This window comes from Heliangelus exortis, chromosome 22, assembly GCF_036169615.1.
Source record: "Heliangelus exortis chromosome 22, bHelExo1.hap1, whole genome shotgun sequence".
Taxonomy (NCBI): Eukaryota; Metazoa; Chordata; class Aves; order Apodiformes; family Trochilidae; genus Heliangelus; species Heliangelus exortis.
In genome coordinates, this window is record NC_092443.1 from 7,427,152 (window position 1) to 7,450,837 (window position 23,686).

Here is a 23,686-nt window from a genome sequence, read left to right on the forward strand (position 1 = left end):
CAAGAGACACCAAAGCACACTGCTAATCCCAAAGAGCAGAGGCAGAAGACACGAGGGTTTGATGCTCTCCCTCATACATGGTGAGATGTGAGCCCACAAGGCACACGAACCCACAAAATGTACAGGAGCCCTCTGCTCCCAGTTAATGGAGATCAACAGAAGTATCTGTTTATCACAAGCACCAAATCACATCACCACATTTAGATACATGTGTGTAGTCTGAGAAGTGGAAAAAAATTATCAGTGTCCATTGTTTCATGAGAGTAACAGGAAAAAGACAGAACCCTACTCTCAGTTGTGACCTACTAAGTACCTGCAAATCCACATCACAATTGGATTAAATTAACTGTAATGAGAACTAAGTCCATTGCCTCACCCTTCCACTGACAACTAAAAATAGAAGGCAGGTAAGATGCCAGACAAATTCCTATTTAAAAGAAGAAATATGCAAGACTGCAAGGAATTGCTGTAGGTAGACCTAGGCAGCACAGGACAGAAAGAGCAGCAATCCTACCATGAGCAGTTTACACACCCTCAGCTGCCCTGCAGAGCAGGCAGGGGCTGGTGGGCCATGTGCAGGGCAATGGGACAGTTCCTGCATTGGTTTTACCTCCAGGACAGAAAGCAGGAGTTTAGCAGGAATGTTTTCACCATCAAAACACTGCGGGTCAGGAACAAATGGTTCATCTCACTATCCTGCCTTGGAATGCTCCAAAGATGATATATCAAGTGTTATCAACCTTATCTGGACCACCCTGCCCCCACTTTCATCTCTGGTATCTTCAGTCTGTTTTCTCAAGATCAGTCTCAGTAGTAGTTTCTTGCCCGTTACCACAACCATCTGGAACTCATTTCTCTCTCTTCAGACTCTCACTCTGCTGTCAGGGACTTCACCCAACACTGACATGCACAAAATCTTTCTGCCTCACCTGAATGAATTATCCTCCTAACACCTCACCTTTTACAAATCAAAGCAAACATATGAATCCATGGCACAATTAGCACTACAAGAAATCACCATTCTTCCTGGATTGAATACAGCCACTTGTGTACAACAATTGGTGCACCTGGGAAATAAAACTGTCCACAGGAATTTATGGCTTATATGTCCACCTGAGGAACATGCTCACTACCATAAAACAGCATTAGTTTAACAAATCCCCACACATAAGTGGTGGTCCTCCCACGAAGGCTCAGCTCTCATGCATTTGTCACAACAGAGTCTGGCCTTGAGCAGCCTGGGCAATGGCACAGGACAGGGTTCTCAGCCAAAATCCTCCAGACAGAGGCAAGACTCGTGCCTGCACTGCTGCCAGGATGCATGTTGTGAGTTCTGGGGTTGGAACAGGTTACAAGGGATGATCCTCTTGAAAAAAAAGTGTTAATTTGCTCTCTATGACCACTGTTAACTGCTAACACATCCAAGTGGTCTGTTGGGACTTGAGGCTCATTTACTGTTGCTCAAAACCCAAGCTAATGAAGCCTGCCTAGGACAAGACACCAGACTGCCTCATAATAATCAAAATACCTTAACCCAGTGTCTACGTGTAAGAACATTAATTTTTTCAAAATTCATGCCTGCAATGGGATTTTGCCAGCATAAGTGGCAGACTATTTCTGTGCTGGACCCTTGGGCATACAAAAGCCAACTTGCTTAGTCCAATTAAAGGACTCCAATGCAATTCTGTTAAGGCTCTGATCTGTCAGGCTTGACTACACCTCCAAAGAAGGAGCACAACTGGGTGGATTTGTTATCTAAAGCATAAGCTCCAAGTCCTTAGTCATCCTTGCTAAAGCCTTCTCCAAAGTGGCCATGGTTGGTGCTACCTCTGCATCACTGCAGTCCAACGTCAGTATAATCTGCTCTTTAACATAGCATTAAAAGTAGAGCCAAAGGACACAGCTGCTTTTGCCTGGGTAACACTCATTACAAGGGACTTAAGGCCAGCACAACAGCAAGGCTTCTATTCTCAGCCAGCGGGCAGGAAACTCTGCAAGCCGGAAACGCGTGCCATGAAAATGGGGCAGCAGTGGGCAAGCTGGATTAAGAGAAAAGGGAGAGAGTAGATCTGGGGCACCCTAGCAGAGCCTTTCTGTTCTCTTCTGTACTTTTTTTGTACACTTTTCACAAAACAATCCTATACATTTTTCTACGCACAGCTCAGAAGAAACTGCACAGCAAAGCACCTGAGCCAAACAGCCTCCTGTGCTTTCCATGCAAAGAACAAGGTACAACTGCACAAGTTTCACAGTCTTTCCTCACACAGGGTTTAAAATAATCCTAGTACTAGAGATTGGACACTAGAGTTTAGACATGTGGTAAGATGGCTAGTATCAGAGACAAAAAGCTAGTAAAAATAAAGGTAGTCAGAGGACAGAGCCTCATCTTCCCACCTTACAGCTCTAAAACCTCACCACCTCACAAATGTACTTTTCTGAACTTCACAAGGTAAGTTAACAGCATCAAAATACTCTGATTTTTTTCCCCAGCTTCACCTTTAGAGTGTCATCAGGCAAAACATTAAAGGAGTCCACGTTAACAGTGGCTGTGGACTTGTAACATGGGAAGTTGAGCTAACTAAGAAACAAACCTCCAGTTCCACTCAAGCACTGTGGACAAAACCCGATTGCTTCAGCATGCTCTTCTGCTCTCAATCACAGCTGGAAAGTGCCAGATATATTTTTTAAAAGTTCAGGTTTTGGAATGTCAATCCTACTGAGTCACAGGCCAATTTTCCATCTGGCCACTAGATGCCCCTTCTGCACCACACAAAGTCAAGCCACGGCCGCTGTGTGAAAACAGGAACCTTGAAAAGACACTACTGTAACACCCATGCAAGGAGACCCACCCTGAAACGCTGCAGGCATGTGCCAAGCAGCACACTGACCACCTTGAGGCCTATTGCAACATCCACACGTCAGAGGAGCTAAGGAGGAGTTTTGTTTATAAGTCAAAACTTTAAAGTTGCTATTAAAACTTGGCAAAATCATGCAAAACTTCCAGTTTCAAGACATCCTACTTGTACTTTATAGACACAGTAAATTTAGTTTCCTAGCATGGCTAATCAGGGCTGACAGCAAGTAAATCATGCTGCCTGATAAGAGCACTGAGCATATGGCACTGCTAAGCCCTAAGCAATGAAACAATCGGCAGGACAAGAACTTGCAGAAATGCTGCTGCTTCTTGCCAGGCAGGAACTCAACAGAGCCATGCACCGGGTCAGTGCTCTGACTTCCCTAGAGCACAATGACCAATTTTAGATAAAATTGTAGTGCTGAAGAAGGAGAGGGCTGGCAGTCCGGTGGGACAGAGGCATAATGAATATTTATTGAGGAGAATTTCATAGGAAAGATCTCTGTGGGTAAAGCTGGATACAGCACACGTGCCCCACAGGAGCAGGTGCGGGGCAGCAGCAGCCCCGGGCGCCATCCCGTGGACACAGCTCCCGGGTCCTGCCACGCAGCGACCAACAGCACCACAGCCCCGGGAAATCCTGCCCCAACTGAGAAACAGGGACAACACATTGGTTTTCTTCAAAGACTACCAATTCTACAGAGAACTGACACCTCGAGCAGAACTTTTCCTTAGCACTACCACCAGCAAGTTCCTGGGAGAGCCTGGGAGTTATCTGCAGACCATGAGGAGGTCCCGGGTCAGGAGCTGAGGGGACAAAATTGAAGCCAATTTGTCTGAGGTCTGAAATCAGCTCCTCTGGCTTCCAACAGCAGGCTGCTTGTGCAGAGACCTTCATTGCATGCCTTGTTCCAAACCAGAACAAACTGTAAGGATACCCAGCACAGACTGAGCACCTAGAGCTGCTCCTGCAACATTTGAGCCCACTCACACTACAGGCAGACCAGGCCAGACCATGGTGAAGATGGGGCCATACTTCTGCCAAGTTATCTCTAAGGGCAGGTTCAGGAGTCAGGCTCTTACCATCTCTGTACCCTTTGATCTACAGGAGACCCTGCTGGAGTGCTGCAGGTCAACTTTAAGCCCTTTGATCCTCTCCCACTGCTTACAGCTGCTTCGGTGGAGGTAAATCCCTTCCAAGGGGCCTCTTGGCATCTGGATAGATGAGATGTTGATCAGCTCACAGGAAGCAGCTAACAGTGTGAAAAGGACTGGGGCAAGGTATTCTGCAGTAAAAGGTTACAGCAGGAAGAAGGATGTGTCCAGTACATTGCCGGATTTAAGAATGCTTGAAGTTGTGTTGACTATCGAGAGGCCCTTTTGCTGCTGTTTTCGTCAAAAGGATCCATCACACTTAGAGATCTCCCTTTTAACTCCGCCTGGCACGGCTCAGGAGCCTCTCACGCCACTGGAGGGCAGCGCTGGGCAGGTTTCTGACCTACCAGCCTGAGAACAGCTCTGAAAGGCAACCTGAATTCATTTGTTGGAAATGCCCGCATTGCTGGCAACCCTGGAGTGATGCTGGTGCCCGGGGCGCTTAGCAGGCTACAGGGAAAAGCTAAATGCTCCAGCTTCTGGCTCCAGCCAGAACTAGAGGGGCCGACAACCACCCAGAGCCAAAGAAGGAGCTCTCAGTCCTGTGACTGCAGTGCCAAAGGGCTCAGCTGTGGGAAGGGGAAGCAGCAGCAGCAAAGTCTGAAGCAGGAGTCCACAGTCACAGGAGCACTCAAAAATGAACAGCTTCAGTGACCTCAGCAGATGGTAGGAAACACATAGGGAACTGTTTTGAACTTTTCCAACCTATTTTGGAACATAGCCATAGAAACAAAGCACTGGTAAATCCTGGTAGAAGCACAACAGTGGCTGCATCAGGATTACAACTGTTCCGGTGAGAGCAAGAATGAGTGTCCCTCTCACATGAGAGGCATGGGAGGCTTCTTATGAGGCTGCATAAAAATGTTCAAATGGATCAATCTAGAAACTTCCCAAAAACTATGGGAAGAAACATGGAAAGAGTCCTAATACTTTAAATCAGATGTCTAATGAATGCTAGGCCAGTCTTGCCTTTTTCCAATTGTATGTATCATTTCTAGGAAGAAACATTGTAATTCATATACTGTTGGAATATTATCCATTTTATCCCCAAGAAATGCCACTGCAACTAAGTCACCCCCATACATATCCCAGGAAGAAGCAGCATCTTGTATTTTTAAAGAAGTCTTCCATGCCAAAGCCAGTTTGTCAGCATCATTTATTATGCTTGAATGCTTTATGAGACAGAAGCCACAAACCTGACAATTCAATTCTCATTTAGGTTGGGAGTGCTTATGCCAGCCTAGCTGCACTGTCTGGGCAAGGGATGAATCTGCTTCCAATTCAACTTTAGGTCCTCCTCTTTCTATTACAGGACATGACTTTGGAAAAATTTCCTTTCCTGTATCTGTGACCAGAAGGCAAGCCAAAGCACAGATGGCTGAGCTCCCCATAAGAGTAGAACAGTTGTAGAAATTTAATTTCTCTGCATGGGGTATGAATTGATCTATCTGTGGATCTTTAGCTTTGCTAGCCTGTAGGTTAAGTGAGTCACTGATGTTTCATGAGGGTCTACCAGTGCTTAAAAAAAACAAAACAAAAAATCTTTCCTAAAAATTTAAACTCAATTTGATCCTAAGGCCTTTTTAATGCATGACTCTGAACCAAGGGATTTTACATATTTCTGATAAGTCTCACTTCCCAACAGGTCAGCAGGGCAACCACTCTAAAGAAAATGGAATCTGAGAAGCAAGGAGAAAAATCTCTTTAGATGTGTGTGTTCTGAGAAAATGACAAATCACTGTCACTTGTACTCTATGAGACCAACTGAAAATGTCTTCAATTCAATTTCTACCCCTCTGTAAAGTTTGTTAAAACATAGATTCCCTTTGCTCCTGCACAATTTCCTTTGACTCAGGGCAGACAATGTAATTTGGAGATTGATCACTACACAGCACCCAGTATTTCAGAGGTTTCACAGTTTCATTTTACTTGGAAAAGTAAAAAAATCAGACACTACTTTAAAATAGGGAATCCACTCCTGGCTCTTAACTTCACCACCAATACACTCTGAACTTCAATTTCCTTTTTTCCCCATCAGTAACTTAACCCTAGTGGCAATTTCTGACACTTGGTATTCCCCCCACCAAATAGCCACTGCAGTTTACACAATTCATCCTCTTCTCATAACTTTTAAGCTCATAATCCTTCACTAAATTGGCCAGTAAGGGCAGTGATTTGCTGATTCTGCCCAGCAGAGGACTTGATCTCTTGTCTTTTTCTATTGCTTTACCAAACTGGTACTTTAGTTATGAGCACATCCTTGTGGGCTGATAGAATCTCACTGTTAGGACAGAACATGTTGCTACAATTTAGGACCCAAATCCCTTATCTGGGGACACACACAGCAACACAGAGGAATTGCCAGGGCAGCAATGGGTACAGCACTTCCCAATTCATTCATCCATCTTCAGCTGAAACTGAGCTTCCAGGGGTGAAATCAGGTCAAAGCAAAGCAAAGAGTGAAATGAAATCTGTCCAACAATAAGCCTGGTGTCAGGCACCAAATCCACAGAGTCTGACCAAGGACAAAACAGTCACTCTCTGCTTCCTGGGGTGGGATGTTAGGAATTTTGAGCAGATGTTAATAGGATGAATACATACTACTTGTACAACCTCAGAATTATAATGCTTCTGAATACCAAAAGCATATTGATCTCCTGGACTGCATCCTCAGAACATCTAATGGCTCTAGAGAGAGCAGAGAAATACTCAAAAAGGGTGAGGAAAAAAAAAGAGAAGATGCTTTAGATTGGAGAGTTTTATCAGCTAAAAAAGCCTTGGGGCACACAGGGAATGTGAAAACTGCACATGCAGACACACACTGAGGGATGCTGAGAGATGCACACTTTGTGCATAGGAATGGAAGAATGATTTGCATAACTTGTATCATTATACCAGGGCTAAAGCACTTCTAGGTTAAAAAGAAAAAAGAAAAGAAAAGCTAATGCCAGTGACAGAGAATACAGATACTGTTCAAAAGAAATTAAAGGGGAAATTCTATTTCAATGACCTCAGCTGTTATTAGTAATGCAAATCAGGGCTTTGTTCTAAAAGGACATCTCATTTCTAACCTGTAGTGTCTTTTTTGCATGTGAGACATTTGAACACTCCTTTTTAAACAGGGGCTGTATAACTGGGAAATTAATTCTCTTTGCTTTGATATCTGTGTAGTTCAGCACCATACACACCATCAAAAGCAAACTCTTCTCCTCTGCACTAGAGGGCCAGGCAGTCCAATGGTGTATATGCTCTCTGCTCCATGGTACTGATCTCCAGTTTTTCACCAGCTCACAAACATGTCATTCTGAGAAGGAGAACAAGAAGAGGACTGCACATGATCAGCTTGTTCAGAGGGGAGGTTTATGAGCTACAAATCAGACCAAGCTACACTAAGAGAAAGATCACTGGGAAGTTAACTCTCAGCAGTGCCACCATAGAAGCTTATCATAATTCTGTGAACTCTGGTCAATAGTATCAGGTATCCACTGAACCACTACAGACATTAAGCAAACAAAATGAAGAGACAAGAAAAGATTCCAGTTGTCCTGAGCTTCCCACTATCTGACCACAAAACCACACTCTTGTTTCAAATGGGGAATGAAACTCAAGAGACATTTTAATCCTACACCCCTGCTCTAATTAATAATCCTATTTTATCAATATTTCATGGAGCTGTTATTGTGTCTCCTCTGACCATTACAGTTTTCATGTACTTCTCTGAGCCACACTGCTCCACAGCAGTGGAGTAGCAATGTTCTCCTTTTCAAGGGAACACAGAGAATAAAACTGGCACCTCCTGGTCTGTTTGGTTTTTTAACCCATTGCCTTTCCCAAGACCCTGCTTCAGGACCATCCTTTCAGCTCAGCCACTGTGCAACTGGGTAACCATTATGCAAAAAGATACACTGACAGCCCTCAAGGACCCCTGCCCTTTGTGGCCCACTGTGCGACCATCACATGGAAAAGAAAATACATTTATATCCTGAAAACTAAGCCAAAACATAGTGTTGAGCACAATACAGAACAGTCATGCAGACAGCCATGAAGAATCAGTCAATAAGGTACAAAAGCAATTATGACAAGAGAAACTTTCCATTTTTTTCAAACTAAAGAGTTGAGGAGGATGTAAGCTACCCTTTGCTTAACATAACTGAAGTGCCTGTCTCTTGCCACAAAACCCTCACTCGTGTCACTCAGATGAGTACAGGATTAGATATGCTCTTGTGGCTGCACTTCCACAGGGTTAGGAGGTTACTAACTACCCAATTCCTCATCAGCTCAGCTCCACCAGAGAGTACTCCCCCTCTGCTTTGCATTCATAACTGCAAATGCAATCATTCCCCAAACAGATGTTGTTAACATGATCAAGAATATTAACTCAGCAACTGGAAGTGCTTAAAGTAATGTGAATTGCTTAGGTAACAGGCAGCTCAGGAACAATTACATGCAGCTACATGAAAAGTAAAATATCCCACAAACCACATCATGCTCTTCAAGGATCCTCTTTGGAAAACAGAATAGATATTCAAGATTCTCCAAGAGAACAGAATCATTAAGATCAGTTTCCCCGAAAAACTGAAACACAGGAAAAGGCAGTACAAATTCCTGAATATAAAATGGGCTTTTTCTGTATGTTCTGTCAGTTTCTGAATGCTGTAACTTTTGACTGCATAAGATCTTCTTTAAAACAAACATAAAAATTAAAACATTTAAGAGAAAAATAACCTGCTGACAGAAGAGAAGCACTCAGCCTGTGCTGGTTGGGAGAAGCATAGGTGCAACATGCTAGCAAGGTTTAACCCAGCAGAGTGGACTCTGAGGGACATGCATCCTCCCAGTGCCTCTCCATCCGTGAGCCAGCAGCCATAACAGAGCAAAGCATTTGGAAATACAGAATTACTCAAAGAAATCTGAGACTTCTTTCTGTTCATTGGTCTCCCTTAGGGCCCTGAGTGGGTTGCAACACCACAGACAGTTGCTCTGAATAGCTTGTACCCAAACATTCTGCTGGATGGCAATTAAATATATAAAATGTTATGTGTCCAAAGTTTGAAACAAAAAGGCCCAAGGCACCTGAGTAATGCTCTCCACATAGGGCACAGTGGAAGTACTGGAAATACTGTCATGTGACCCAGTAACAAACTACTGCCCTAAAGAAATCCAGAACCAAAAGGAACAGGGATAAAGTTCAAGATAGAGTGAAAGAAAAAAAAAAAAACAACCCTTAATTTTACATGTGTAAGCCCATCACTGTTGTAGAGCTGCATGAGAAAGCAGATGTTATCCACATTCATTTGCTACACAAATACTACTCCTAGGAAACGTGCTAGCTGGACAATTCAAGACAAAGGGGTTTTTACTGTTACTGTGAAATCTCTGTGCTTCAAGAGGAAAACAAGTGTTAGGGCTTTTTCCTTTGAAAAGACAAAGATGGTGCTAACAAAGGCAATCAGGATCTGCAGCACACACAGATATTTTCTAGGATCAACTGCAAATAAATTAGACTTTGTTTTATCATTGTGCTTTATTCTAATATAATACTGGCACTGACAAGCAGTTAGTACTGATCAGCATCTTGGTAGTGGCTCTCAGCAGCTCCTGACTGATCAGGCTGTGGTCCCCACACAGAAAAAGGCAAAGCAAACACACAGCCAAAGCAAACACCATCTCTGGCTTACCAAGTAATTTAAATACAGGAAAGTAAGTGTGGCTGTAGAGCCCTTTTATTATGTATTGCATCTGAATTATGTATGAAACAGAAGACAAGCAGGAAATCTGGTGGAAAGAATCAGCACTGTGCAATAAATAGCACATCCTCACCCAGGGTAAGACATGAATGTGCCCTAAACCAGGTTTGCTACAGTTCCATTCTGTAATTCCCAGAGAATCTGCAAACTCATTCTAACTGCAAGAAGCTGTCCCATGTGCCTCAGAACTTCCCTCTAGACCCATCAGAACACCTCTACACTGCAAAAACTTTTGTGTCATGCTGCAGTCTTATTTATCCCAAATAATGTAAAATAATAACATAATGCACAGGTACTTGGCATCTCTAAGCCTGTAAGACATAACTGCCTTCATGAGAGCTGTTTAAATACAGAATATCCATCATGCCTTTCCAGTGTAGTCAGTGGTTTAATGTGTGGCTAATCCCAGAATTGTGCAGATCATTCTGGGACTTGAATCAGAAATTTTACTCTTCTGCTGGGAAGTGTAACTGGTCTTGCTACTCTAATTCAATATTTACATCTCCACCATTTTTGTGAGGGGCAGAAATGATTATTTTTTTTAGGGTTGTTATGCCAGGAATGCACAGAGTGGTGACAACACCTCTGTTAATTGTTAGAGCAAGTTCTGCCTTTGCTACCCATACTGGGACTACAGGAACTGTCAACAAACACAGGTGATCAACTAGTATAACAATCCCTGTATTAAATCCTTTATCTCTTCTTTCCATTTGCTTTTGTTTTCTGATTAATGTTCTTCATTTTAAAGACAAAGTTGTGTATTATAGATAAACAAATAAAGACTTTTTAGGGAAGTGGCAGCAGATAAATGATTACTCCTTTGAAACAGTTTTACAGGTTGCTCTGTCCTTGTCCATTTCAATCGTCAGACATTAACAAGAAATATTCTTCCACCCTGCCACCTCTTCAGATTAGGTCTGTGCCTTGCACTGGACAAAATACTAAACACTGCTCCCCAAAGCTAAACTTAAAGCAGAAAACAGTGTCTGTCAACTTCAAATACAGAGTCACACATGCAGGCTGGTGTCTCTTTTGAGCTGGGAAAACTTCTGAAACTCCAGGTCTAATTTTGTGCAGAGAATATCTGTGCTTTTTTCCTCCCGTTAGGCACCACGACCTTCCCTTGCAACAGCTCTGCAGCCAGCCCAGCTCCGGCAGTGCAGGCGAACTGCCACTTGGTGGCAGAGGTTGGATACCGGGATGACATTCCTGGTTCCCAACACTGCAGCAAGCTTAGTGCCCAAGGTGAATCTCAAGATTATTTCTTGCCTCCTCTTTAATTACTATACATAATTATAGACAAATTAAAGATTCAACCTTAAACATTTATTCAATTAATCACTTTGAGTTCTAGTAGAATAAACAGTATCAAACCAATTCATTAGCTCAGGGGTTTGTTACAGTTTAACACATTAATTTTCTGTTTCCTCTCTGTGGTATCATGACTCACACAAGAGGTAAAACTTCAAACGGTCTTCGTGGGAAGACCATAAGAAGTTCTGAACCATCAAACCATTTGCTTTAACTCACAATAAACAGAAAATGGATTTGCTGCAATAATCATATTAAGCTTGCTTCAACACCCCTCTTCCAAAGACATCAAGTCTTAATCTTTAGTCTTTAGCTGATAATTCAATTACTAGCTTATTGAGAGGAACTTAACTGCAATTTGGTTCACAACATGAATAAACAATATTCCACAGACACTTCTGCACATCTGCTCTGAGACCTTGCTTATCATTCCACTGCTGAGGAAGCTGCATATTTTATTTCTTTGACACTGCAAGAGCTCTGTTTGGCTGCAACATTTGACTGTATGGCTACCACCTTCCAACCCATGAGGAGGACAGGCCCAGCACTTCAGCAGCTTTGCCAAGACAGGAGCAAGATGCAGGACCTAGCCACACAAAAAAAAATCTTTTAAGTCAAGCCAATGAGACCCACCCAGATTTACACAATGTTCCCCTTTCTGGATCTGTGCTCTCCACTTTCTGTTTCACAGTGCTTTTAAAACCTTCCTGACACTGTGAACCTCGTAAATACACACAGTAATTAACTATTACTTTCATCTAGAAACAAAGGAAACTGAAAATTTCACATTTGCAGGACTTTTATAGGACTAAGCTGAACACTGAGCTAAGTTTATGCCTCACCTTGGGCATACAGACATATTTGGTACCCAGCCTTTACTCCTCTCTACCCAAATCTCCAAGTCCTGAATGCCATCCAGAGGAAGTTCCACACAAAGTTTCAGAACATCACTGCTGACAGCTACCAACTGTACAACAGTCAGTAAAGCAGCAGTAGGAAAAAAGCTCTTTAAGGATAAGTAACTTTTTATCAACTGGTTTCTTCTGGCAGGAAACTTTAGGCAGACTGTACAAGTTGAACTTCAGGACAGAGTTTATAAACCACAGGCATTTAACCTCAGAAATAAATACCAGAAACCCTCCAAATAATAATTTCACCTAATAATCACTGTTTGTTTTGTCCACACAAGAAAACTCTAATCTAGAAACACTGATCATCTTATTACAAACCATTCATAAAAGTCCAATTAACTGAAATTCATCCAGCAAATATACCAGGTTAGCCAAGCTGGCTCTATGTACACCAGCTGCACTTCATCAGCTAGGAGAACTCCAGTTAAAAGTATGTGTTTATCCAAATATTGTGGACCTCTTCTGACACTCTAAATGAACACAGAGAGTAAGCATAAATACACCGAGATGGTTCAGTAGTTGTAACTTTCAGGAACTACAATAATTATTACTGCTACTGAAGATGTGTTACCTTTCAATGAAGAAACAAATAAGGGCAAACACCAGAGCAGGAAGTAACCATGTAAGAGAGAAACCACATATTTAATATAATTCACAAATTCTCAACACAAGAAGTCACTGCAGAGATTTAATATACTATCTACCAAACTTCCTTTAATTCAGATCTACATGACTCAGAATACTACTTTTTAATCAATTACATTATTAACATTTTCCAAGTCACAGCTGTCATGTGCCTCCTGTTTCAGCATAGGTGGGGATTTACCATAACTGGTATCTCCCCCTACTGTACCTACACCTATTTGTATTTCCCATTCCATACACATACTCCTCCATTCTCTGAGCATATCTAGTTATAGAATTGTAGATTGTGTATTTGGTACTTCAAGCCCTGCACTAGTTAGTTGGGAAATGCACCTTCCTCTTTCACTTCATCAGTGGGCATGAAGCCTGGAAAAATTGGATTTTAATTTAATACGATAAGCCTGGGATTTGCTAAATTCCTACAAATCCTTCTTTTGGAAAAGTTCAGGTAAGAACAAAAATTTATATGCAGAATTTCCTAAGTAAATGTTTTATAACATTTATTAACAATTTTCATGGTTCTTAGCATCAAGGTCTCCAGGCTCTTAATTAATGATGACAACAGCATTGGCCTATGCCTCTATCCAAAAGAAAATTTGCCCTCTGTCAATGTTATATCTTTCTCAGTTGCTCTAGCTTCTTCCTGTAAGAGATCTTTATCTTCACAACAGTTTGGAAAGGTCCCTTTATTTTAAGATCACACAAATCTCACCAGGTCACCCAAACCCCTTTTTCCAGTCTCCATCACACCATTCATGAAACAAGGCAGCACAGCTGAACTCAGCTCTCAGGATTCAGCCCTGAATCCTGCAGTTGGGATCATTTCCTTTATTCAGCCCCTGCAGACTCTTCTCCTTTTCAAGTATTTAAGCATTTAAGGTTTGCTAATGCATCTTTTTTTTTTTTTTTTGTAGTTCTCACACGGTTTTGCTAGACACATGCAACATGCTATACAGCTTAAAAAAAAAAAAAAAAAAAAAAAAAAAGAGAGAGAGAGAAAAAGAACAAAAGTATGTAAATGTCCTTAGAATGGCCCAACAGAACAGCTCAGCAGCCAGCATGAGCCCTGGCCCAGAGGCTGTGCTCATTGTCACTGTACCTGCTGAGCACAGCCCCAGCATTCAGAGCATCAGAAAAAGGGCATTACAGTAACAATGACAAAGACAGCCAGCCCTACTTGCACAGTGTTTAATGAGCAGCACAGACCACACCACTGGGAGAATGACAGTCCAGGATGGTTTGTTGTTGGGTTTTTTTTAACCCCAAATTTCTATCACCTTTCAAAGTTAATCAGAGAGCCAGTTCTGAGAAAGCAGCACATTTGATTTCAAGTCCTTCTGCAAAAAAAAAAAAAAAAAAAAACCAAAAACAGGCCAAAAGGACAAAGAACAAAACTTAAGAAGATCAAGCTACACTCACTTAGAAATCTTTTTGCCTTCGCAGGATCTGACCTGTAATTAGAATGCTGATGTCCTGTTGTAATAGAGACAGAAGTAGAATTACAAAGACAGAACAGAATAATTTTCAGGATAGGGCATTACTCACAAACTGGAGGAACAGGTAATGATGGACAAATTTCTAGCATCAGTTCTTTCCATGTTTCAGACTTCTGTAGAGGCAGAATAGAAGATCTGAAAAATAAAAATATTTCTGAATTAAAAAAAAGAACAAAACAAAACAAAAACAACAAAACAAAAAAAAAACCCCACAAAAAATAACAAAAATACCCCAAACCATCCCGAGCTATGTACTTCTACTCTTCCCCTTTAAGTTTTCCACAGAACAATGTTTTTGTAGCTGCCAGTTCTGTGACCTTGCTGGAAGTCACCAAGCCAGAGATCAATTAGTGAGTACAGAAGAGAGAAGCAGTGCTGACTGCAGTCTGTCCCTTGGGAAGAGCTGCTGTGCTTCAGGGTAGGAGCAGCAGAAGCCTGGAAGATTGTTATCCGGTGGGAGTGTGGATGTGCAGGTTGGTTACTAACTGCAAGATGCACAGTGCAGCAGAACTGAAAGGAAACAGGAAAAATCCCTTTTCTCCTCAATTTCCACATTTAAAATTTTTGTTGCTTCTCTTTGAAAGGGAAATGTAGCATAGACAGTGAATTCCTTAAAATTCCTTAAAGGGAAAAAAAAAAAAAAAAAAAAAAAAAAAGTAGTTTGTACCAGCAGTACTGAAGGCTTGAAGCTACAGAGATCCCTATTCTTTGAATGGGTAGAGTAGAGAGCTTCAAATGTTGCAAAGTTACTTTTACTTACACAGCACAAGTAACCCAGCACATTAGCATCAGAAACAAAAGAGATCGAGACTCCTCCTGTGCTGCTGGTTAGAGGGAGGTGCCAACACTCACTGCTCAGATCTGGGGTTTAGTGTATTGGACGTTTCTGTTTGTTCTAGAACTTCAACTACTTTAACAGACACTGGAATTAAAAGCTGCTCTGACTTCATGTTGTGATACTGAGTTGGGGTACCAATACGTTCAGGGAACACACCAGTTTCAGCAAGGTCAGTATTTTATGCCAAGAGTACAGCTTGTGAACATTTTCCAAATGCCACTGAATTCTGGCTATAGTATCACAAGAAAAAAAAAAAAAAAAAAAGTAATGACGTTATAAAATTCTCATTATAATAAGATTTTAGACAAGATTTCTGACCACAGTTCAAAGCATTTTATTTCTATCCAACAAATACTATGATTCCTAAGAGTTCTCTACTCTGTTGACAAAAGTGAAGCTGGGTACAGCTTTTTTTTAAAACTGTAATTATTATGACTGTACTGCCAGCTGCACTAAAACTCTGACTCAAGTCCTGGACTTCAGTGTCATGGATAAGACACTCAGCTACTGCTTCCATCAAAAAAATACAGATCACCATACACAAAAACAGACAGGGAAAGGAAAGAACATGCAGTTGAAAAACCACAGAGAAAAAAAGCCCAAAACAAACCAGCAATGAAAACAAAAAACTTTCTGTACCAGAAACAGATTGAAAACAGAAAGAATATTAGCATTTAGGAATAAAAAAGCCTATTCACTGTTGATATTAAATACAACACCCGCAGAGATGGAAGCTGGGTTTAGTTTTGATAGCAGCATAAACATTAAAGATAAGCCAAAAGCATTTAGAAAACATGGGTGCAGTACAAAGTCTCATGTGATGAGAGATATTTTGCTTTTAATCCTGAGCTGAAAACCTCTTGTATGACAGAGCCTCTTTTCAGTGGAGTCACAGTCCTGCCTCATTAGTGATAAAAAGGCCACCCAAGTTGTTTCTACTTCAGAGTGATGACAGGTTTTCCATTCTAAACTTCAAAGGAAAAAACCTCTGCCCAATATATCTACCTAAGGACCTGCACCACCCTCTTGTCTTCCCTTATGTGGTCCAGTCACACTGTTCCCAAAACAATAAGCCTTACTATCAACATTTTTATAGAAAGGACATTAATATTCCCCCAAATACTTCTCTACTTGCCATTAATATAAATGAAAATATTTATCTCATATTGGTATGAGATAAATGTGCATTATATCCTACCCACACGTAGCTAACCAGTACCTATGAAAATAAAATTAAACACTTGTGTTTACAAATATTTCAGGCTGCTGCTGACCTGCAGCTTCACTACACACAACTTCACCTGGGCTGGTTCTAGGCAAAGGCAGGGAGGGATGTCACAACAGGGTGACACCAAGGGGAGCTGCAGCATCAAGAACACCCAGAACCACCACACTCAGCACAGCTGAGACACATCAGACAAACCCATGAAATCAGAAGATTAACAAGCAGAGCAGCACAGATTGAGATATGCACTCTTTCTTTTTTTTTAACCTAGACCTTTGTTGCTTTTAATAATTCATATAAAGTAGCAAATGACTCACTAATTGCATTTCTAAATTGTAACTCAACCTGGAATCAATTGCACATGGCATAACTTCTGTTCTTATTTGAAGCTAAATCCACCACAGAGCCTGCAGTAGCCTCTCTAATAATTGCATTAGTCATAATCTGAAAGTGTTTCCCACTTACTCAGTTCCAGTCTTGCTTGCTCTTCAAGCTGATCCTCATCCCTATCACTGAAAAGATCTCTGAAATGTTACCCCACAGAGCTTTCTCTGGGATTTGAAGAGCACTGTGTTACATTTCATGGTGTGATTCCTCTTTTTATAGTGTCTAATTTTCCTCCAGTACTATTTCATCTCCTGTGCTCCATTCCAAAGGCAAACAACTATCATCCAGGATTGCACCAGATGTTAGCAAGCACTCTGTAAAACTCTTAGTAATGAGTTAGGCACACATGGAACTGCCAGATTCATGTTTGACATCTTTTGTTCTGCAGCACAGACTCTAGGTTTGTAAGCACCCTCTTCACTGGAAAGCCTGATTCTCTCCCTTTTATGCCTGAGATTTTTTAAAAAAATGAATACAGATCTTGTAAGCAGTTTTCACAATAAAAGTCTTTGCTAAATCATGCCTCAGGTTAACCACCTAATAGCTGCAGGCCAAACAAAAATGAAGGCAGAATGGAATTAAACAAAATAAAGGCTGGGATCAAGTACACAGGAAACAAGATAAATTCTGACAAGAAGGGATGCTTGAGGAACAGAGGGATGGCACTTGAGAACTACCACACAGGAACTCAGTTAATCAACTTTTGCAGGATCCCCACTAGGAAACAGTCCTGTTAGAGCCCATCTTACAGTAAAACTCCACTGCTCACACTGCCAGCTGAGTCCCAGCACAAGCTGGGTGTAAGGAGAGCTGCTTGGTCAAGACTGGGATATGCTTTCAGATCAGTGCCCATCTGAGTTACCCCTACACAAGCAAGGCTGAGCCATCCTAGCAATGACTGCTCTAGGACTGATCTTGTGTTCCTTTCCCTCCTCTGTGGATTTTTTGCCTACATCCTGCAGAGAAATAGATTCAACTCAAATCTGCCAAGTTTTCTCTGTTTATTTCTCTTTCTGCATCCCCAGACCACTCCCAGCCATTGACTACTCAGGCATCCAGCCTCTGATTTCAATGCAGTTTTGCAGAAATATTTTTATTGACTCTGAGTTGTAACACTTCCAAAGTCGTCCTGGAAGGACAGAGGTTTTAAAAAAAGCAACTACCTTGTTTACCCTATCTGAATGCAGCTTTAATCCACCCAACATCTATTTTTATGCTGCTTATATTATAACCCTTTAACTTTCACCTTCTGCTTGCTACATTGTTGGGTTTTATTTGTAGAAGCCAGAGGACATCATGACTTTCCACTTTGTTTTCTGTATCCTTTGGCATTCTACCTCCTGTCTTTTCTCATGACTTCTCTCCACAGAAGCAAACACAGCAAGACAGAAGAGTGGCTCTGGAAAGTGTTTTATGCTGTATGCTTGCTTCCAACTTCATTCTTGTCATGAAAGATGAGTTGCTTTTTCAGACTCCAAGATTTTATTGCAAAGATTTCACATTTCCCAGCCAAATTCTTGGCTTATCATCTTTCTAAATCCAAGCCTCCCATGTGAGAAGTGTTCAAACACTGCCAAAATTCAAAGCATGCAAACAGCCACATTAGATGTGTCATTAGTCCCACCGAAATAAAAGTGAAGCTCATGTAATTATTTGTTTTTCTAGATTAAAAAGATGCAAAGTCAAATATGTTCCTTCTCAAATTCTCCAGTTGTTTTATTTTTAAGCTCCTGTGAAGGTTCTGAGACTAATTTCACATGTAGCTATAGCTTTCCTATGAAGATTTTTAAAATACACACCTCACACAGAGTTATTTTTTTCCAGTTCAAAGTCTGTCCTCAGACATCTCTGCACAAATCCCATTAACTTCAGCACATGTCTAAAGGCAGAATTTGAAACCTGTAAAGAACTGGGTCACTGGACAATGGCAACTCTCAAGCAGAGATTTCTTTTCTGAATTGTAACAAGAGAAAAATACCTCTTCCCTCAGGCACTATGTGAACATTCCCATTCGTTTGTAAACAATACCAAACACTTGAAATTTGGTAGGTTACATTTCATCCTCAGGACTTTTCCCTTTACTAAAGCTAATAGCCACTTAGTCCTCAGCACAGGATTTGTAGCTGATGGGAGATCACCCCAGCAAAGCACTCTGTGGGGCTGCTGCTGTGGGTTTCAGTGCTTGGTTCACTCCAAATTTGAAACTGGGAGTTAGCAACAACTGTTTGTAAAGGGCCCCTCTGTATTTTTCTCATATGATTAGTTTTTCACTCCATTATAGACACTTGCTACAGCACAAAAACTATATAGTACTTAAGATCAGACCATTCAAACCTGATTTGGCCACTTGGGAGACACAAAGAGACAGGGCAGGACACTATGCAGTACTCAGAAGTTAACTATGAGTCCTCTTCCCACAAACACTTTTCCTAGAAATTTTAGATTTGCTGGAATCACTTAGATCACCAACTTCTTTCCAAAAAGAAAAAACAAACAAACCAATGTAGACCCCCATGACACAGACTTTGTATTTTCCAAGATTTGCCCTCTAGATTTGCTTCTACTCTCAACTGTGAGGGCAGCTGACTGGATCCAGCAAGAGGCCTGGAATTCTACTCCAGACTCTGCTCCTCGTGCAGGTGGCCTCCAGCAAAGCATTTCACCTGACTTCATCTCTGCAGCTACAGCCTGTGATGCCCTGGATCATGGGGATGTTGGTAACAGTCCACAATACATGATAATGTCTTAAATATTTCTATGGAAAGATATGCAGGAAACACACATTATTTTCATCAGTTATTTTTCTAAGAAGAAAACATCTTTCTGCGCCAGTATTTCGTCCCAAGAAAGTGCATAATTATTGTTAATTACTTTAACTTTCATGAAGATAACTCTAATTCCAGGTTGCTTTTGGCACAACTAAAGCTCTCATCTTTTATTGGATAGACCTATAAATTCAATTTTCTTCCTTTTTATTCCATGAAGCCTAAAGACAGATTATTAACTTTTTTCCAAACCTGAGATATTCTTTTCCTTTTTAAATTTATATCCTTGTACTGCAGCACCATAGCTCTTGCAGTCCCCTCTATTCTAAATTAATCCATCAATTCCCTTTCCTCTGTGTGTTTGCCCTTGCCAAATCATTAGCCCAAGGGAGAACTCACAGAAAAACTCCAGATTTCACTCAGACCACAGCTGAAAATATTTTTCTCCTTCCTCTGCCAAAACTTCTGAGATGCCAACTCTAGCAGATTTTTCTCTCCTTACCACACACCCAGCATCACTGCACAGCCACTGCTTTTTCACAGCTGCCCCTTCCCATTCCACTTCTCCTGCAACAGGATGGATGAATTCTGGGATGAATTCACACTGGATCTCCATGTGCTGGAATCAATGTCAAATTAAAAAGTTCTCTCATTAAGTCCTTGGATCAGACCTTGATTTTCTAGCTATTATCTTCCTGCCCCTTCTCAAGGCCTACACTGATATTTTAAGGCCACTGGGGAGATTTAGCTAAACTCATTCACTGCTTTGAAATCTCTTGATTTGAGACTTGAAAGCAGGAACTGAGATTCCTCAGATTTGTTTCTCCTTTCAATCTTTAAACATCAGGAGATAAAACTCTGTTAAAAGCGCTGAGCTATGTCTGACTCTTCAGAACTAAGGTGACACTTTAGCCACAGGCTTGCAGAGCAGTCTATAGAAGGTAAATTTAATTTGAACAAGCTGGACCTCTCACTACATGTAAAATTATTAATACACATCTGTTTTCTACTTCCATGCTAATGCTGCAAATCACTCTTTTGAATGAAAGTTACTGTTTCATTTCAGCACTGCAAATCTCCTGATCCCACTGCCTTTTGCCAAAATGCCCTCACAGGGCCGCCTCAGTACAGCATGATGTGTACTGATTATTTTGGCATAGAGCTCCCCAGTCAAATGATTTTCATCTTTCCAGACTATATAAAATAAGTTTTGAAAACTGTAAGAAGCAATATTAGATACATTTGCCATGAATTTGTATGTTGAAAGCTGAATTTGAAAAGGTACTTGACCTAGAAAACCTGACAGAAATGTTGCAGTGAGATGAAGATATCCACTATTTGACTGTTGAAGCAAAACCATATTCTGTGAAACACACATCCAAGTGAAAAAAAAACCCCACAAGACTGTACTCAACCCTCTCTCTCCTTGTACCCAAAGGTTCTAGCACTACCTGAAGTGCGTGTTAGCACTTCCCTCAAGAGTCTGGTGAACAACAGAACTTGGATTTTGGATCTCCACCTTCAGCTTCACCATAGTGCCCATCTGCTCCTGTCAGATGTCTGGGATTAGGAAGAATTACTGCAGGGCAGCTTAAAGCTAACTTGAACACATTTGTCATCGTTTCTATAAGAGAAAGATGAAGATGACTGAAAGTCCTATTCCTTGTGAAGCCTGACATGCCTGAAGACACCACAAAGCTCCCTTAACTTTAATGTCCTCAGACAACCACCGAGGATTCCATACGGGTAATGATTACTCACACGAGTGCTCCTCAGCTCAATTTAGGAAAATACTTTCTTTTGCACAGCTTTAGATTTTGCAGCGGGATATAAAATCCATCACAGACGTGCACTGCCTGGGTAGGGGGTCCCAGGGCCCTGCCTCACACCTCACCCCAACCCTCGTGGCCTCCCCTCAGCTTTGCCCCTTCCCTCCCTCTGCTCCCCGGGCCCAGCGGCCCAGCACCTCCCTGCCCCTTCAGCCGGGGGGGGACGGGCCTGCCTGTGGTATTCACACCCTGGGCCGCTGCAATCGGGTCCGGATGATGGTGAAACCAGTCCCCGCCGAGGTGCCGGGGCAGCGGCTCCTCACACACAGACAGACAGACAGACAGACAGACAGACATACAGACAGACACAGACACACAACCACACACACACCTGACTCCCGCCAGGCCCGGCCGCCCCTCAGCCAGGGATGGGGAGGACCCTACCGCGACGCTTACGCACTCTGCGCCCGGCACGCAAGCATCTACGGCATTTGCGCAACGGGGGCACTCTCAGGTGCAGCGCCCGCGTTGACGACATTACGGAGAATTCGTAAGAACACTGACCTCTTTGAGGGGCTTTACGTAAGTGACGTTGCTAGGTTCAGGCTTGGCCGCTCCTGAGCCCCGCAGCTGGGGCAGCTCCCTGACCTGCTGAGAGCTTCCTCCCCGATCTGCACAGCGCCTTGTCCCCGCGCGGCGGGTGGGATTACGCAGTCTACGCAAGGAGTAGCGGCTCCAGGTAGGAAACCGGAGGGGCCGAGCCCAGCAGCCTTACGTCAATTCCGTAAGGCTGCGCCGGCCTGCCGCGAGGAGGCAGGAAACGGCCGACTCCGCGCCGCTACGGAATTGGCGCGGCGGCCCAGCATCCCCCTACGCAGTTGGCGTAAGGCTCCCTCTCAGGTGCAGGCAGGGGGCGGGCTCACGTTGCCCGGCAGCCACAGCCTATGGGGGCGCCGGGCGCTGTCACGTGCCCGCGCCCCGCTCGCCGCTGCGGAGCCGGAGGAACCGGACGGGGCCACGGAGCCGGGACGGGGCCGGGGGGCTGCGCCGGGGCCGGCGGCGAGCGGGGTGAGGCGGGCGAGCGGCGGGGCCGGCGCCGGGGAGGGGTCGGGGCGGCAGACAGCCCTCCCTGCGCGCCCCTGAGGGGAGGCGGGCGCCGGGCACCGCTCCTCCCACTGCACCGGGCACTGCGGGCAGGAGGCAAGGGCAGGACACGGCGCGGGGGGCGGCGCGGGGGGGGGGGGGGGGGGGCGCTGCTGCGCGCGGGGAGGGGCGCGGCGCGAGGCCCCGGGGGGGGGAGGCTGAGGAAGGGGAGGGGGGGTCGGGGTCTGCTGGGTCCCGGTGCCCCCCGGGGCCGCGGGCGGGTGAGGGGATCGGCACCGCCCGCCCTCCCGCCGGCTGCGCGTTACCTGTCCGCGGGCGCGCAGGTGCGGGCGGGTCCGGTGTGCGCGGAGCCGGTGGTGCCGCTCCCGGCAGCCGTGGCCCGTTCAGGTGGCTCCGCTCCGGCGGCCTGGGCTCGGCGGCCGAAGTTCGCCCGGTCCCGGCAGCCCGTCCCGCCGTCCGCGCCTCACAGCGCCGGGACCCGCCATGGTCCCGCAGCTGTCAGCTCCTGCGCCGGGCTCCTCGGGGCACCCGCGTCCCGCCGGTACCGGTACCGGCTTCCTGGGGATGAGGAGAATACCGTCAGTGGTTTGGTTCGTGTTGTGTTGGTTTGTGTTCTGGATTTGCTTTGCCCCGGATTTTGTTAATCATTAACCCGCTCCTTCTTCTGGAGTGAGAACTTCAGAGGGATAACCTGGGAGCTGTGTAAATGCAGGCTGCTGAGCGGAGCAAAACTGGAGTTGTGAATCAAAACAGCAACCTGCATTATGTAGCTAAAGGTCTGATTATTTATTTACATGGCTCTGAAAATGGTGTCCTGTGATTTACAGAAAGTAAGAAGAAAATGTCTTGCTCCAGAGAGCCTGTGTTCCAAGTAGCTCACATGCAAAATACAGCAGAACAAACAGTTTATAAAAGAGGGGGTCCAGGATAGGTCTGAATTATTTTTTCTTTAGCTCTCTGGTATAGTTCATTACCATTTTAAAAAAGTTTTATCATACTTTGTCCTGAAAACTTAGAAATTCTAAGTGTGGTTCAAGTAAATAAAGACGTAATAAAGACATGGGCATTGTTGTCAGGAATATAAGGTATTTTAAATCTCCAGTTCCAAAAAATGTTGGCATAACTTTAATTCAAATTACAATAGCTGGGCTATTTAACTTAAATAGTTGTGTGTTCTCCTGAGCACTTGAAAACTCCTGGCCTTTTAGGGTAAAGACAGAAAATTAAAATAATTTCCATATTCATGCAGAATAATTTAACATCCTTGGAAAGAATGGAGAAGGACTGTCTGCAAAACTTGACCTTATTTTGCTCTTAAAGATATGGTAACCTTTTTGAGAGACTCAAAGGTAACAGCTGGGAAGGCAGAGAGGGCCCAGTAATTGCAGGAAAAGAAGAAAGACAGAAAAGTGCTGTCACTACTGGGACAGGAGACCTTAAAACCAAAACTTCTGGAACATGGGGGAGGAAGGCCCAACA

At 43.4% G+C, this 23,686-nt stretch overlaps 2 protein-coding genes across 24 annotated transcripts in view; one reads left to right on the forward strand and one right to left on the reverse strand.

Moving 5' to 3' along the window:
* CRB2 (crumbs cell polarity complex component 2) overlaps positions 1-22,626 on the reverse strand; it is a 57,819-nt gene extending 35,193 nt beyond the window's left edge. For 2 of the 6 annotated variants that reach the window (XM_071766174.1, XM_071766170.1), the window contains exons 1-2: positions 21,668-21,983; positions 14,169-14,254 (exon numbers count right to left, since the gene is read on the reverse strand). The gene's annotated coding sequence lies outside the window, so the exon portion shown is untranslated. Of the gene's footprint in view, positions 1-14,168; positions 14,255-14,786; positions 14,819-21,095; positions 21,221-21,667; positions 21,984-22,512 lie in introns of those variants that run through there. The other 4 variants (XM_071766169.1, XM_071766172.1, XM_071766171.1 and 1 more) reach the window with 4 other exon arrangements.
* The window catches only part of STRBP (spermatid perinuclear RNA binding protein), a 71,097-nt gene continuing 69,019 nt past the window's right edge, over positions 21,609-23,686 (forward strand). For 10 of the 18 annotated variants that reach the window (XR_011730257.1, XM_071766215.1, XM_071766213.1 and 7 more), the window contains exon 1: positions 22,032-22,171. The gene's annotated coding sequence lies outside the window, so the exon portion shown is untranslated. Of the gene's footprint in view, positions 21,686-22,031; positions 22,304-22,682; positions 22,798-23,686 lie in introns of those variants that run through there. The other 8 variants (XR_011730258.1, XM_071766205.1, XM_071766204.1 and 5 more) reach the window with 4 other exon arrangements.